The sequence below is a fragment of the Arachis stenosperma genome, chromosome 6 (genome assembly GCF_014773155.1).
Source record: "Arachis stenosperma cultivar V10309 chromosome 6, arast.V10309.gnm1.PFL2, whole genome shotgun sequence".
NCBI classification, from domain to species: Eukaryota; Viridiplantae; Streptophyta; class Magnoliopsida; order Fabales; family Fabaceae; genus Arachis; species Arachis stenosperma.
Window position 1 is genome coordinate 99,187,860 of NC_080382.1, and position 15,110 is coordinate 99,202,969.

Genomic DNA, 15,110 nt, shown 5'->3' on the forward strand with positions numbered 1-15,110 from the left:
TATTTATGTTTTCAAGCTTAATTTATTTAATGAACCTTATACTTTGAATTCGACTTATTTAGAAATGAACTATTTTTACCATTTGAATCACTGAAGGAAAGAATGATGCTTTAATATTGATTTCAATATAAAAAGGAGTTTTTAGTGATTTTTAAAGGAACCTAGACTTTTGATTGAGTAATCAAGTTTGAGGCATTTTGGAAGAGTTAAAAAAATGGGTTCCAAAAAGAAACCTAAAAGTGGTTTGATTCAAATGAACCGGTTCCGTTTCAAATGAGTTGATTTTTGGACCGGGTTGGAACTTGTGATTTTGTATGATCGGTTTTATGATAAATTCAGTTTTATTTACTTGAACCGAGGATTTATGATTTTAAGAGTTTCAATGAATTTTAAGGAATTTATATAAGTTGACCTTCCCTAAAGACTTGGGACTCTGTCGAGAAACTTTTGTTATAAAATCCCATTGTTGGATGGGTGATTTTGAATACTTTGAAATAAATCCTTAACTTGCCATGGTTTTGGAAGTTTTGGAAAGAGAATGCCGAGAGTGGCTTTGTTTTAAAAAGGAAACTCACTTTGAGTAAATTTGGCTTATGAGCCTGAGATGATTTGAGAAATGAGATCTTTAAAAGCCAAGGCTGAAAAGAGTTGAAATTTGATTTCAAAGAGAAATGGCTTGAGAAAAGTGATTTATGGCTTAAATGCCGGTTTTATGAATTTGATGATATTGAATGATGGAAGTATTGGTTTTGTTATGGGCCAGATTGGCTATGTATGATTATAAATATTGGCTGGTTCTGGATTGAACCGTGAGCTAGAATAGCTGTGTGTGATATTGATTTATGGCTGATTATCGAATGAGTTATAAGCCGTATGGCCGATTATGAATTATGAATTTAAGCCGAAGGGCTGTATTTATTGATAAGTTGATTGGTTCTGGATTGAACCGTGAGATGGATGGTGATCCATGGTTGAATATATGTGCATGTATGCAATTGAATGATTTGTGAATTCAAGCCGAATGGCTGAGATGAAAGTTGTAAGCGAGTATGCTTGTGTTTTCTCTCTGGTTGTAAGGGTGACAGGGCACCGATACCCTCTAATGGCGACAGGGCGCATATACCCTCTAATGGCGACAGGGCGCAGATACCCTCTAATGATAATAATGCGCAACAGAGAGACTGTGTCTGGGTTAGCTACCGGACACGTCGGGTTGGCTTGGTAACCGACAGATGATATCATCAGCCACTAGGGACAGGCATGCATCATATGCATCTATGTGACATTGTTTGGGTGTGCATATTGTACTTGGTTTGCCTATGTGATTAGCTGCTAATTGTTCTACTTGCAATAACTGCTTGTTTGTGTTTGCATCTTCCTACTTGTGTTTGCGTTTGGAACTCTGTTGGTTTGTGGTGGAATGGTTGTGGTTGGATTGTTTGGGCCTAGGGCCGTGGTTGAATGAGATGGACCGATGGTTGATTTCGGTTTTGTGGTTCTGGTTTGGAATAAGATATGAAAGGTTATTTTGGTTCAGTATAGATAAACCTTTTTGAAATGCTTTGATGTTTTGAGAATTGAACGGTTCCTCTTTCAGAAAAGATTTCTGATTTTACTTTTACTGTAAACTGTTGTTTTTGAAAAGAGGCATAAGATGGTTAACAATCACTGGTACGGTTTATCTTCATGTATCCTATTACAGTAATTCCCAAAAAAACCCTCTACTGAGAACCCTTTCGAGGATGATGTTCTCACCCCCTACATTTTTCCCCTTTCAGGATTTGGGCGCAGAAGTTTTGAAGAGTTTAATTATTTGTATTTGAGATGCTCTGTATTGCTTTAGATTATTATTTTTGTACCCTCGCCTTTATCTTGATATATTCTATGAGAGGGATAGGAATTGTACTGGATAATGTTTGTAATATTATTATATATATGTATGTATATATATGGATGTACTCTTTATGAGTTTTTGTAAGTTGTAGGGTATGTATGGGCGTACGTTGTATGGCGAAAGTATTTTTGGGAATGGTATTGCGGTTTAAAGTTTTAAACAGGCTCATATTTTAGTATTAAATAGTATAAGTGTCGTCGTAATATCCGAACTATCAGAGTTGCGCAGCCGGAAGCGTGAGCTTTGGTAGTTAGGGTGTTACATTATGGTATCAGAGCAGTTCTTCCTGTAGAGCCTGAGGAATGGACTAATTATGCTTCAGTTGCATACTCTGAGCGTTTGTCATGTATTAGGTCTTGTCGAATGACGAGGATTAGAGCTTTATGCACATGACGATCTAATGATTTAATGCTGTTAGTCTTGCATTGCATGATTCTTGGTATTAAGTTTGGCCGGCTTAATACTAGTGACTCATGTATATGGAAGTACTGATGGGTTATCATAGATGAAATTTGAGTTTTGAGTAAAGCGAATCGCGGATTTTTGGGAACGTTAGAAACTATTTCTTGAGGTTATTCAGTTGTGTGTCTTGAAATTCTATTCGAGTCGACCTGTTCTTTCATATCCTAATTTGAAGTTCTTGTTTGCTACTCCTTTCGAAAAGTAATTTGATGTTTCCACTCTATTTCTCTATTCATATGCATTCTTGTTTGACCTTAAGTGCATATGCTTGCTTGGAATCCTTGTTGTATCTATCCTTCTCTGTTTAAGTCCTTCTTGATTCAAGTATTCTTTGATATAGCCTTGAACCTGTCTTAATGTGCTGTGACTTTTAACTCCGGGTTTTGATTTCATTCTTTGAGAAATTGTTGATTCAGTTTTTCTCTTACTTGACAGTGATTACAACCAGTTCTGAGATTTTTATGAAAATTGCTGTTGAATAGATACATACTTGTCTATATATGAAACCTTGAATAATTCTTATACAATTTAACAACTATTTGTTTCTAATACCTCGCCTGTACTTTTACTGGTTTACAGAACTGCATCTACTTTAAATTACAATTTGACTTTCGAGTAAATTTACCATAGTTCTAATGCACATCTTCATTCGATTATGAATTTGGATATTTTTCAAAATTCTGGAAAGGAAAGATTTTTCACTTTTATCCCGATTGAGTTTCGTTTGATAGGCTTTACTTAACTTATTTTGAATTGAGTTTGATTTAGCATGCTATATGGTTTATGCTATGGTTGTTCTTTTGAGAGTGTTGGACTCATGGCTTTCTTCTTACGAATGGACTAGAGTCTCCCTTAAGCTTTCCATCTCCATGAATGTCATGTTTGACTTTGTTTTTAACTAATCTTTTTTTTACATCTTGTGAACGTTATCATTGATCTTGGTTTTTCCTCTCTTGTAAACTTCCTCATTATGTGAATCATTTTGATTCGTTTCAAATTAGTGCATCGTTTATCTTCTCATTGTCTCTAACAGAGTTTTTAGTCAAAGATTTATCCTTGAGGTGTTACTAATGATGGAGTTGTCTTTCCCTATGATTTTTGTATTCTTTTAAATCAATTGAAAGCTGGTTTGATGTCTCACGCCTAGTGGATCTTGTTTTAACTATTTTGATTTAAGATTCATTCTTTTATGGCTTGACTCCTTTTAAGTACATTCTAATCTCCTTGAATATCCTTTCGAGATGATGATTTCAAGAACACTTTTGGAGTCTTGTTTTGAGCTTTTAAAGAAGTTTTGGATCCTCTTTGAAGAAATTCTAAACGGAATTTATTTTCTGTTGCGAGATTGAGATTGAAACCATTGTTCAATTTTGACAAAATTAATTTAAAGTTGGCATGCGCTATCTTAAATGAGGTTCTGAAAAGTTTCCTTGCTTAGTGAAAACCGATTCGTTTGTGACTCACCACTTATCTCCTTTATCAATTGTAAACAGATTTTTACGTTGGAGTTTCTTTTCTAAAAAGAGTTTAACTTCCTCTTTTGTACTTGCTATAAATGTTATACATGCTTGTTTGAATATGAAATTTTGAGAATTATGAACAAGCATTTGATTACTTCCGAGTTTTTATGAACTGCTTTTGGTTAAGTTGTGCATCTAATTATCTTTCTAAAATATTTGAGGAAATATTTTAGCTCTTAGCCAAAGTTGTGTGCATTTTGTTTTTGGAACTCTACATAATCTACTTCAACGTGAAATTGTATCGAAGTAAAGCCACGTTTATGCTTTTGTTACTCTCTTGAAGGCTGTTTGTTGTTTAACTTCTCTTTCAGACTGCGAAGTGATATTTTTATAAGTTTTGATTCTTTTAAGAACAATGTATTCGAAAGTATAGTGATTATGCTCTTGAGTTCTATGAGTTTTGTCTTGGGTCTGGGATATTCTTTTCTGTAAACCTCATACTTCTTCGACTCAGCTTGAATTTGTTTCAAAATAATGCACTGATTTTCTTCTTATTGATCCTATTGGATTTCCTTGATCCAAGGGTTATCTTGAAGTTGTCAATTGAATTGAGTCTAGCAAACTTCATTGCTTGAGTGTCCTTGTTTATTTGGAATTGGATACATTCTCTCAAATCTTTGAGTACTATCCTTGATATTTGACTCTCCTTTTTAAATCTTGTATCCTTCTGAGTAGACTCGAGAATTGTTTGATATCACGTGCGACTTATAGACGTAGAGACGCGATGCGTTAGTTCTTTAAGACGTGAGATGTGTATACGGAAGTTGAAGCGGTAGGTGTGCAACGTATGAGTTGTGGGCGTTTTGTTCCATGCGTACGGATTTGTGGTTGTCAGGCTTATGATCGAAATTGGGGTTTGTAAAGTGCTTGATGGAGTTGGAAAGTAGAAACTTTGAGGTTGATATGAGATTAGTGTGCGGAGGTTAAGCACGTCGTTTTAACTCCATCCTGTTTGATAGCCTTTGATGCCTTGCCCTTCTATCACATGATTGACCCATGTTATCTTTTGCATTGAGCCCACCTTTAAACGTTTGCTTTGCAATCACACTCCTACCTTTACATCCTTATGCTTATGACAATCAAAGTATTTGAAAACCGTATATATGTTTATATGTTGAGACATTTTTGCTTATTTCTTAAATGTGTTCAAGAATGAACTGTTATGAAATTTCCTTCGTTTTGTATCAATTTTCGAGGGCGAAAATTTTTATAAGGTGGGTAGAATGTAAGACCCAAAACTTTTGAAAAGTCTTATTATGATCAAGTCTCAAATCATATAGTTATTTATAGCCTTAATTTCAGAAATTATTTTATTAAAGATAATTAAGGCAAGTTTTGATTTATTGGATTTGAGATGAGTTATGATTATCATCCAATTTTATAATTATTGGATTATTTTCTATATTTGAATTATAAAGTTGATAGTTATGAAATAATAAGGAATTTTGTATGATTTGGATTAGATAAGTAATATTTTAAATATTAATACTACTATTTTGGAAAATGAAGAAATTAAGTATATTAATTCTAATTATTTGATTTGAACATTTTATTGAAAATAAAATGTGAAATTGTTGAGCAAATAGTATTTTATATATTATTAGTGTTGGATTTAATTTGGGTTTCAATTACTATATTGTCCCTACTTTTATTTGAAATTACAAAATTACCCCTAGACCTATTTTAACTCTAAACCCTAATCCCCTCTAACTCTAACAGCCACCAAAACCCTCCCCTAACCCAAGCAGCAGCCACAACCCCCTCATCCTAAACACACAAACACGGCTCATTGAAGGAAAGGAAAAGAAAGAATGGGAACGAGAGGGAGAAGATTGGTGCGCCGTTGGAGCCACTTCCATCGAGCCCTAGCCGTCACCATCACCTCTGCACGCAAGGAAGGAGGAGCCTTTGCCATCGCCGTTCCGTCTCAAACCGAAGCCGCCATTGCGCCTAGGTGCCACTGCCGCGGACTCGCGTTGGCCGCGTCGCCGTGCCACCATCACGCCATGGATCTGCTCTGTTCGCGAGCTGAGCTAAGGAATGAGAGACGAACGCGACGGGGAGGAGTGGGAGAGCCGCGCCGACGCTGTCGGGGTCTCACTGCCACCGTCCCCGTGGTGGCTGGTGTCGTCGCCGGAGAGGACCGCTGGAGTTGCTGGCTGCCTCTGCTGGGGTTCGTCGCCACCGGAGTTTCCCTGGCCGACAGATATGACCGCCGCCCTCCTAGCCGCCGCTGTTGGAGTTGATGCTGCTCTGGCCTTGCCCTGGCTCCATCTTGAGCCGAGAAACTGCTACTGTTGTGTAAGCTTTACCCAGTTTTTGATTCCCTCTTGTTCCATCAATTCGTTTCTACCTAGAAGCATTGTTGTTGACACTAGTTGTATTAAATAAAATGGTTATAGTGAGTTGCATTGCCAGTGCCCTTACCGGAGGTAGTTGCTGGCTGCATTTGGAGATTTCTGTTGCAACTTGCGTTTGTTCTGGAGCTGTTTCATCGGTTGCTGGAACTACTAACGAAGCAGGCTGAGTCACGGCGATTCTGGCTGCCAAGGGCGGTTCTGTGGCTGTCGGAACCACCGTTGAGGCTTCTGTCCTTTGGTTCAAACGGTATTCTTTAGTTACAATATGTATCTCTGTATTGAAACCTTCCCCGTTCATATCCCGATATGTGTTTTAAGGCTTTCGCAATAATAATGTTTTCTAGGATTAAGTTATCGGAGCCACATGTTGCGCGTAAGGGCTTATATTTGCTGCTGCGAAAGTGAACAAAGATGTGATGCAAGCTGCCGGTAACCTTGGGTTGATAGAGGTTTCCGGTGGCGCGTTTGGGTTATGGTTGGCGTTTTGAGGTAGGGGCGCTTTCCAAAATCTATGTTTTATGTATTGGAATTATTATATGGATACTGATGTGAGATATTGTGTATTTGGTGATTGTATCGGCCTTATGTATGGTTTGAATTGTCTTGATTGATTATGAACGTTTGTTGATTGGTTTGTTGTACGAATTTGTAAAACGGAATGATTGAATTGATTCCTTTAAAGATTTGAGGTCGAGTTTAATCCATTGAGAATTGATTTGGATTTAGTTGGTTTTCTTGATAATGTGAAATATCGAACGCTCTTTTGGATCCAGTCTGGGTTACTTTGATTGACTTGGTTTTGGACAAGTGATTTGTAATCGAGCCATTTCTTTAAAGCCTGGGAAATGAGTTATATCGATTGATATTGAATTGATTCTGAAATGGTATCCTTGAGATACGCCACTGAGGCGATTGTTGGATTTAGCTTGCTTTAAATTGATTTCTGGTTTTGAGCTGTTGAAAAGGAATGAGAAATGGTTTAGTTGGGACCCGAACCGGGTGGCAAAAGTCCAAGTTTTAGGGGAGGTGCTGTCGGAATTTCTACAAAATCCTAACCTTGTTTGAAAAGTTATTTAAAAAGGGTTGGATTTGAGAAATTGTATTATTTGACTTATTAAGAGAATATTTATGTTTTCAAGCTTAATTTATTTAATGAACCTTATACTTTGAATTCGACTTATTTAGAAATGAACTATTTTTACCATTTGAATCACTGAAGGAAAGAATGATGCTTTAATATTGATTTCAATATAAAAAGGAGTTTTTAGTGATTTTTAAAGGAACCTAGACTTTTGATTGAGTAATCAAGTTTGAGGCATTTTGGAAGAGTTAAAAAAATGGGTTCCAAAAAGAAACCTAAAAGTGGTTTGATTCAAATGAACCGGTTCCGTTTCAAATGAGTTGATTTTTGGACCGGGTTGGAACTTGTGATTTTGTATGATCGGTTTTATGATAAATTCAGTTTTATTTACTTGAACCGAGGATTTATGATTTTAAGAGTTTCAATGAATTTTAAGGAATTTATATAAGTTGACCTTCCCTAAAGACTTGGGACTCTGTCGAGAAACTTTTGTTATAAAATCCCATTGTTGGATGGGTGATTTTGAATACTTTGAAATAAATCCTTAACTTGCCATGGTTTTGGAAGTTTTGGAAAGAGAATGCCGAGAGTGGCTTTGTTTTAAAAAGGAAACTCACTTTGAGTAAATTTGGCTTATGAGCCTGAGATGATTTGAGAAATGAGATCTTTAAAAGCCAAGGCTGAAAAGAGTTGAAATTTGATTTCAAAGAGAAATGGCTTGAGAAAAGTGATTTATGGCTTAAATGCCGGTTTTATGAATTTGATGATATTGAATGATGGAAGTATTGGTTTTGTTATGGGCCAGATTGGCTATGTATGATTATAATATTGGCTGGTTCTGGATTGAACCGTGAGCTAGAATAGCTGTGTGTGATATTGATTTATGGCTGATTATCGAATGAGTTATAAGCCGTATGGCCGATTATGAATTATGAATTTAAGCCGAAGGGCTGTATTTATTGATAAGTTGATTGGTTCTGGATTGAACCGTGAGATGGATGGTGATCCATGGTTGAATATATGTGCATGTATGCAATTGAATGATTTGTGAATTCAAGCCGAATGGCTGAGATGAAAGTTGTAAGCGAGTATGCTTGTGTTTTCTCTCTGGTTGTAAGGGTGACAGGGCACCGATACCCTCTAATGGCGACAGGGCGCATATACCCTCTAATGGCGACAGGGCGCAGATACCCTCTAATGATAATAATGCGCAACAGAGAGACTGTGTCTGGGTTAGCTACCGGACACGTCGGGTTGGCTTGGTAACCGACAGATGATATCATCAGCCACTAGGGACAGGCATGCATCATATGCATCTATGTGACATTGTTTGGGTGTGCATATTGTACTTGGTTTGCCTATGTGATTAACTGCTAATTGTTCTACTTGCAATAACTGCTTGTTTGTGTTTGCATCTTCCTACTTGTGTTTGCGTTTGGAACTCTGTTGGTTTGTGGTGGAATGGTTGTGGTTGGATTGTTTGGGCCTAGGGCCGTGGTTGAATGAGATGGACCGATGGTTGATTTCGGTTTTGTGGTTCTGGTTTGGAATAAGATATGAAAGGTTATTTTGGTTCAGTATAGATAAACCTTTTTGAAATGCTTTGATGTTTTGAGAATTGAACGGTTCCTCTTTCAGAAAAGATTTCTGATTTTACTTTTACTGTAAACTGTTGTTTTTGAAAAGAGGCATAAGATGGTTAACAATCACTGGTACGGTTTATCTTCATGTATCCTATTACAGTAATTCCCAAAAAAACCCTCTACTGAGAACCCTTTCGAGGATGATGTTCTCACCCCCTACATTTTTCCCCTTTCAGGATTTGGGCGCAGAAGTTTTGAAGAGTTTAATTATTTGTATTTGAGATGCTCTGTATTGCTTTAGATTATTATTTTTGTACCCTCGCCTTTATCTTGATATATTCTATGAGAGGGATAGGAATTGTACTGGATAATGTTTGTAATATTATTTAAATATATGTATGTATATATATATGGATGTACTCTTTATGAGTTTTTGTAAGTTGTAGGGTATGTATGGGCGTACGTTGTATGGCGAAAGTATTTTTGGGAATGGTATTGCGGTTTAAAGTTTTAAACAGGCTCATATTTTAGTATTAAATAGTATAAGTGTCGTCGTAATATCCGAACTATCAGAGTTGCGCAGCCGGAAGCGTGAGCTTTGGTAGTTAGGGTGTTACATGTAGAACGGAGGTGGTTGTCAATCACGCGCGTTCATAGGTGAGAATGATGATGAGCGTCACATAATCATCACATTCATCATGTTCTTGGGTGCGAATGAATATCTTGGAATAAGAACAAGTTGAATTGAATGGAAGAAAATAGAATTGCATTAATACTTGAGGTACAGTAAAGCTCCACACCCTTAATCTATGGTGTGCAGAAACTCCACCGTTGAAAATACATAAGTAAAATGTTCAGGCATGGCCGAATGGCCAGCCCCCTGAGTGATCAAGAGACCGAATAATCAAAGGCTAAATAGTCAAGAGATTAAACTGTCAAAAGATATCTAATACAATAGTTAAATGTTCTATTTATAATAAACTAGCTCCTAGGGTTTACATGAGTAAGTATTTGATGCATAAATCCACTTCCGGGGCCCACTTGGTGTATGCTTGGGCTGAGCTTGATCAATCCACGAGCTGAGGCTTCTCTTGGAGTTGAACTCCGAGTTATGACGTGTTTTGGGCGTTCAACTCCGGATCATGATGTTTTTCTGGCGTTTAACTCCAGACAGCAACATGTACTTGGCGTTCAACGCCAAGTTACGTCGTCAATTTCCGAATAAAGTATGGACTATTATATATTGCTGGAAAGCTCTGGATGTCTACTTTCCAACGCCGTTGAGAGCGCGCCAATTGGAGTTTTGTAGCTCCAGAAAATCCATTTTGAGTGCAGGGAGGTCAGATTCCAACAGCATCAGCAGTCCTTTTGTCAGCCTTTTTCAGAGTTTTGCTCAAGTCCCTCAATTTCAGCTAGAAATTACCTGAAATCACAGAAAAACACACAAACTCATAGTAAAGTCCAGAAATGTGAATTTAACATAAAAACTAATGAAAACATCCCTAAAAGTAGCTTGAACTTACTAGAAACTACCTAAAAACAATGCCAAAAAGCGTATAAATTATCCGCTCATCACAACACCAAACTTAAATTGTTGCTTGTCCCCAAGCAACTGAAAATCAAATAGGATAAAAAGAAGAGAATATACTATAAATTCCAGAATATCAATGAATATTAATTATAATTAGATGAGAGGGACTTGTAGCTTTTTGCTTCTGAACAGTTTTGGCATCTCACTTTTTCCTTTGAAGTTTAGAATGATTGGCTTCTCTAGGAACTTAGAATTTCGGATAGTGTTATTGACTTTCCTAGTTAAGCATGTTGATTCTTGAACACAGCTACTTATGAGTCTTGGCCGTGGCCCTAAGCACTTTGTTTTCCAGTATTACCACCGGATATATAAATGCCACAGACACATAACTGGGTGAACCTTTTCAGATTGTGACTCAGCTTTACTAGAGTCCCCAGTTAGAGGTGTCCAGAGCTCTTAAGCACACTCTTTTTTTGCTTTGGATCACGACTTTAACCACTCAGTCTCAAGCTTTTCACTTGGACCTTCATGACACAAGCACATGGTTAGGGACAGCTTGATTTAGCCGCTTAGGCCTGGATTTAATTTCCTTGGGCCCTCCTATCCATTGATGCTCAAAGCCTTGGATCCTTTTACCCTTGCCTTTTGGTTTTAAGGGCTATTGGCTTTTTCTGCTTGCTTTTTCTTTTTCTTTCTATTTTTTTCGCCATTTTTTTCTCTTTTTTTTTCGCAAGCTTTTTAATTTTCACTGCTTTTTCTTGCTTCAAGAATCAATTTCATGATTTTTCAGATCATCAATAACATTTCTCTTTGTTTATCATTCTTTCAAGAGCCAACAATTTTAACATTCATAAACAACAAGATCAAAAGACATGCACTGTTCAATCATACATTCAGAAAACAAAAGTATTGTCACCACATCAATATAATTAAACTAAATTCAAGGATAAATTCGAAATTCATGTACTTCTTGTTCTTTTGAATTAAAACATTTTTCATTTAAGAGAGGTGAAGGATTAATGGATTTTGTTCATAGCTTTAAGGCATGGTTACATACTAATGATCATGAAATAAAGACACAAAACATAGATAAACACAGCATAAAAACCGAAAAGCAAAAAGAAATAAAGAACAAGGAATGAATCCACCTGAGTGAGGGTGGCGCCTTCTTGAAGGTCCAATGGTGCTATTTGAGCTCCTCTATGTCTCTTCCTTGCTTCTGTTGAATGATTCCTAGTAATTTTGGTGTTTCTACCCTTAGTTGCTTCCAATATTTGTGTGGAGGACAACTTATCCCCTGAGGTATCTCAGGGATCTCTTGATTTGCAGCCACATGTTCTACCACTGAGCTATGACGGCTTTATATGAGTCTTTCCATCTCCCAAGACTCAGAGGTGGAAGCTTTTGTCTTCCCTTTGAGGTTTCTCTGGCCTTAGGTGCCATTAATGGTAATGAAAAAGCAAAAAAAAGCTATGCTTTTACCACACCAAACTTAAAATATTGCTCGCCCTCGAGCAAGAGAAGAAAGAAGAGAAGAAGAAGAAGAAGAGGAAAATGGAGGAAAGTGAAGGGAGATGGAATCGGCTATATGGGTGGGATTGGGTGGGAAAGAGAAGTTGAATTGTAAAGGTAGGTGGGGTGTATGGGGAAGAGTGGATAAATGTGGGTGGTGAATGAAAAACAGAAGGGATGACCATGAATGGAGAGATAGAGGGCGAGGTAGATGGGGATCCTGTGAGGTTCACAGATCCTGAGGTGATCCTGTGGGGTCCACAGATCCTGAGGTGTCAAGGAATTCCATCCCTGCACCAAATAGGCATGTAAAATGCCTTTGCACACCATTCTGGCGTTTAAACGCCGAGTGGTGCACATTCTGGGCATTCAACGCCCATGTAAAGCATGTTTCTGGTGTTGAACGCCAGTTTCATGCTTGTTACTGCCGTTCAGCGCCAGCTTTTCTTCTCTGGGCACATTCCTGGCGTTCAGCGCCAGAATGTTGCTTGTTTCTGGCGTTCAGCGCCAGAATGATGCTCTGTTCTGGCGTTGAACGCCAGCCAGATGCATCTTACTGGCGTTGAACGCCAGCCTGTGCGTCCTCCAGGGTGTAAAATTTTTTCTTCTGCTGTTTTTGATTCTGTTTTTAATTTTTATGATTTTTTCGTAACTCCTCATGATCATGTACCTAATAAAACACTAAATAACAATAAAATAGAATAAAATAAAATTAGATAAATAAAATTGGGTTGCCTCCCAACAAGCGCTTCTTTAATGTCAATAGCTTGACAGTGGCTCTCATGGAGCCACAAGGTGATTAGGTCAATGTTGTATAGTTGCCAACACCAAACTTAGAGTTTGGATATGGGGTTTTAACACCAAACTTAGAGTTTGGTTGTGGCCTCCCAACACCAAACTTAGAGTTTGACTGTGGGGGCTCTTCTTGACTCTGAACTGAGAGAAGCTCTTCATGCTTACTCTCTTCTGTCACAGAGGGATGGCCGTGTGCCTTAAACACAAGGTTGTCCCCATTCAATTGAAGGACTAATTCACCTCTGTTGACATCTATCACAGCTCCTGCTGTGGCTAGGAAAGGTCTTCCAAGGATGATGCAATCATCCTCTTCCTTCCTAGTGTCTAAGATTATGAAATCAGCAGGGATGTAAAGGCCTTCAATCTTTACTAACACGTCCTCTACTATTTCATAAGCTTGTCTCAATGACTTGTCTGCCAGTTGTAATGAGAACAAGGCAGGTTGTACCTCAATGATCCCCAGCTTCTCCATTACAGAGAGTGGCATAAGATTTATCCCTGACCCCAGATCACACAGAGCTTTTTCAAAGATCATGGTGCCTATGGTACATGGTATTAAGAACTTGCCAGGATCTTGTTTCTTTTGAGGTAGAATTTTCTGAATCCAAGTATCCAGTTCATTAATGAGCAAGGGAGGTTCACTTTCCCAAGTCCCATTACCAAATAACTTGGCATTCAGCTTCATGATAGCTCCTAAATATTGAGCAACTTGCTCTCCAGTCACATCTTCATCTTCTTCAGAGGATGAATAGTCTTCAGAGCTCATGAATGGCAGAAGGAGATTTAATGGAATCTCTATGGTCTCTATATGAGCCTCAGATTCCTTTGGATCCTTAATAGGAAATTCCTTCTTGCTTCAGGGACGTCCCAGGAGGTCTTTCTCACTAGGATTTTCGTCCTCCTCCTCCCTTGTGCATTCGGCCATATTGACTATGTCAATGGCTTTGCACTCTCCTTTTGGATTCTCTTCTGTATTGCTTGGGAGAATACTGGGAGAAGTTTCAATGACTTTCTTACTCAGCTGGCCCACTTGTACCTCCAGATTTCTAATGGATGATCTTGTTTCACTCATGAAACTGAAAGTGGCCTTTGACAGATCAGAGACTACATTGGCTAAATTAGAGGTGTTTTGTTCAGAATTCTCTGTCTGTTACTGAGAAGATGATGGATATGGCTTGCTATTGCTCAGCCTATTGCGTCCACCATTGTTAAAGCCTTGTTGAGGCTTTTGTTGATCCTTCCATGAGAAATTTGGATGATTTCTCCATGATGAGTTATAGGTGTTTCCATAAGGTTCACCCATGTAATTAACCTCTGCCATGGCAGGGTTCTCAGGATCATAAGCTTCTTCAGAAGCTGCCTCTCTAGTACTGTTGGATGCATGTTGCCATCCATTCAGATTTTGAGAGATCATGTTGACCTGTTGAGTCAACACTTTGTTCTGAGCCAATATGGCATTCAGAGTATCAATTTCAAGAATTCCTTTCTTCTGAGGTATCCCATTATTCACGGAATTCCTCTCAGAAGTGTACATGAATTGGTTGTTTGCAACCATATCAATGAGTTCTTGAGCCTCTTCAGGCGTTTTCTTCAGGTGAATAGATCCACCTGCAGAATGGTCCAATGACATTTTCAAAAATTCAGAGAGACCATAATAGAATATATCTAATATGGTCTATTCTGAAAACATGCCAGATGGACATCTTTTGGTCAGCTGCTTGTATCTTTCCCAAGCTTCATAGAGGGATTCACCATCTTTTTGTTTGAAGGTTTGAACATCCACTCTCAGCTTGCTCAGCTTTTGAGGAGGGAAGAATTTATCCAAGAAGGCAGTGACCAGCTTATCCCATGAGTCCAGGCTATCCTTGGGTTGTGAATCCAACCATATTCTAGCTCTGTCTCTTACAGCAAAAGGGAAAAGCATGAGTCTGTAGACTTCAGGATCAACTCCATTCGTCTTTACAGTCTCACAGATCTGCAAGAACTCAGTTAAAAACTGATAAGGGTCTTCAGATGGAAGTCCATTAAACTTGCAGTTTTGTTGCATTAAGGCAACTAGCTGAGGTTTCAGCTCAAAGTTATTGGCTCCAATGGCAGGAATGGAGATGCTTCTTCCATCAAACTTGGACGTTGGCTTTGTGAAGTCACCAAGCATTTTCCTTGCATTATTATTATTTTCGGCTGCCATCTCCTTCTCTTGTTCGAAAATTTCTGAAAGGTTGTTTCTGAATTGTTGTAATTTAGCTTCTCTTAATTTTCTCTTCAAAGTCCTTTCAGGTTCTGGATCAATTTCAACAAGAGTGCCTTTATCCCTGTTCCTGCTCATATGAAAGAGAAGAAAACAAGAAAAGAAAGAGGAATCCTCTATGTCA

General features: G+C 38.1%; 1 non-coding gene across 1 annotated transcript; it reads left to right on the forward strand.

The window, feature by feature from the left end:
* Nucleotides 1–14,426: 14,426 nt before the first annotated feature.
* Nucleotides 14,427–14,530, forward strand: LOC130937625 (small nucleolar RNA R71). Its single transcript, XR_009068835.1, has one exon. It is a non-coding gene; the product is annotated as a small nucleolar RNA R71 (small nucleolar RNA).
* The last annotated feature ends 580 nt before the right edge of the window (nucleotides 14,531–15,110 follow it).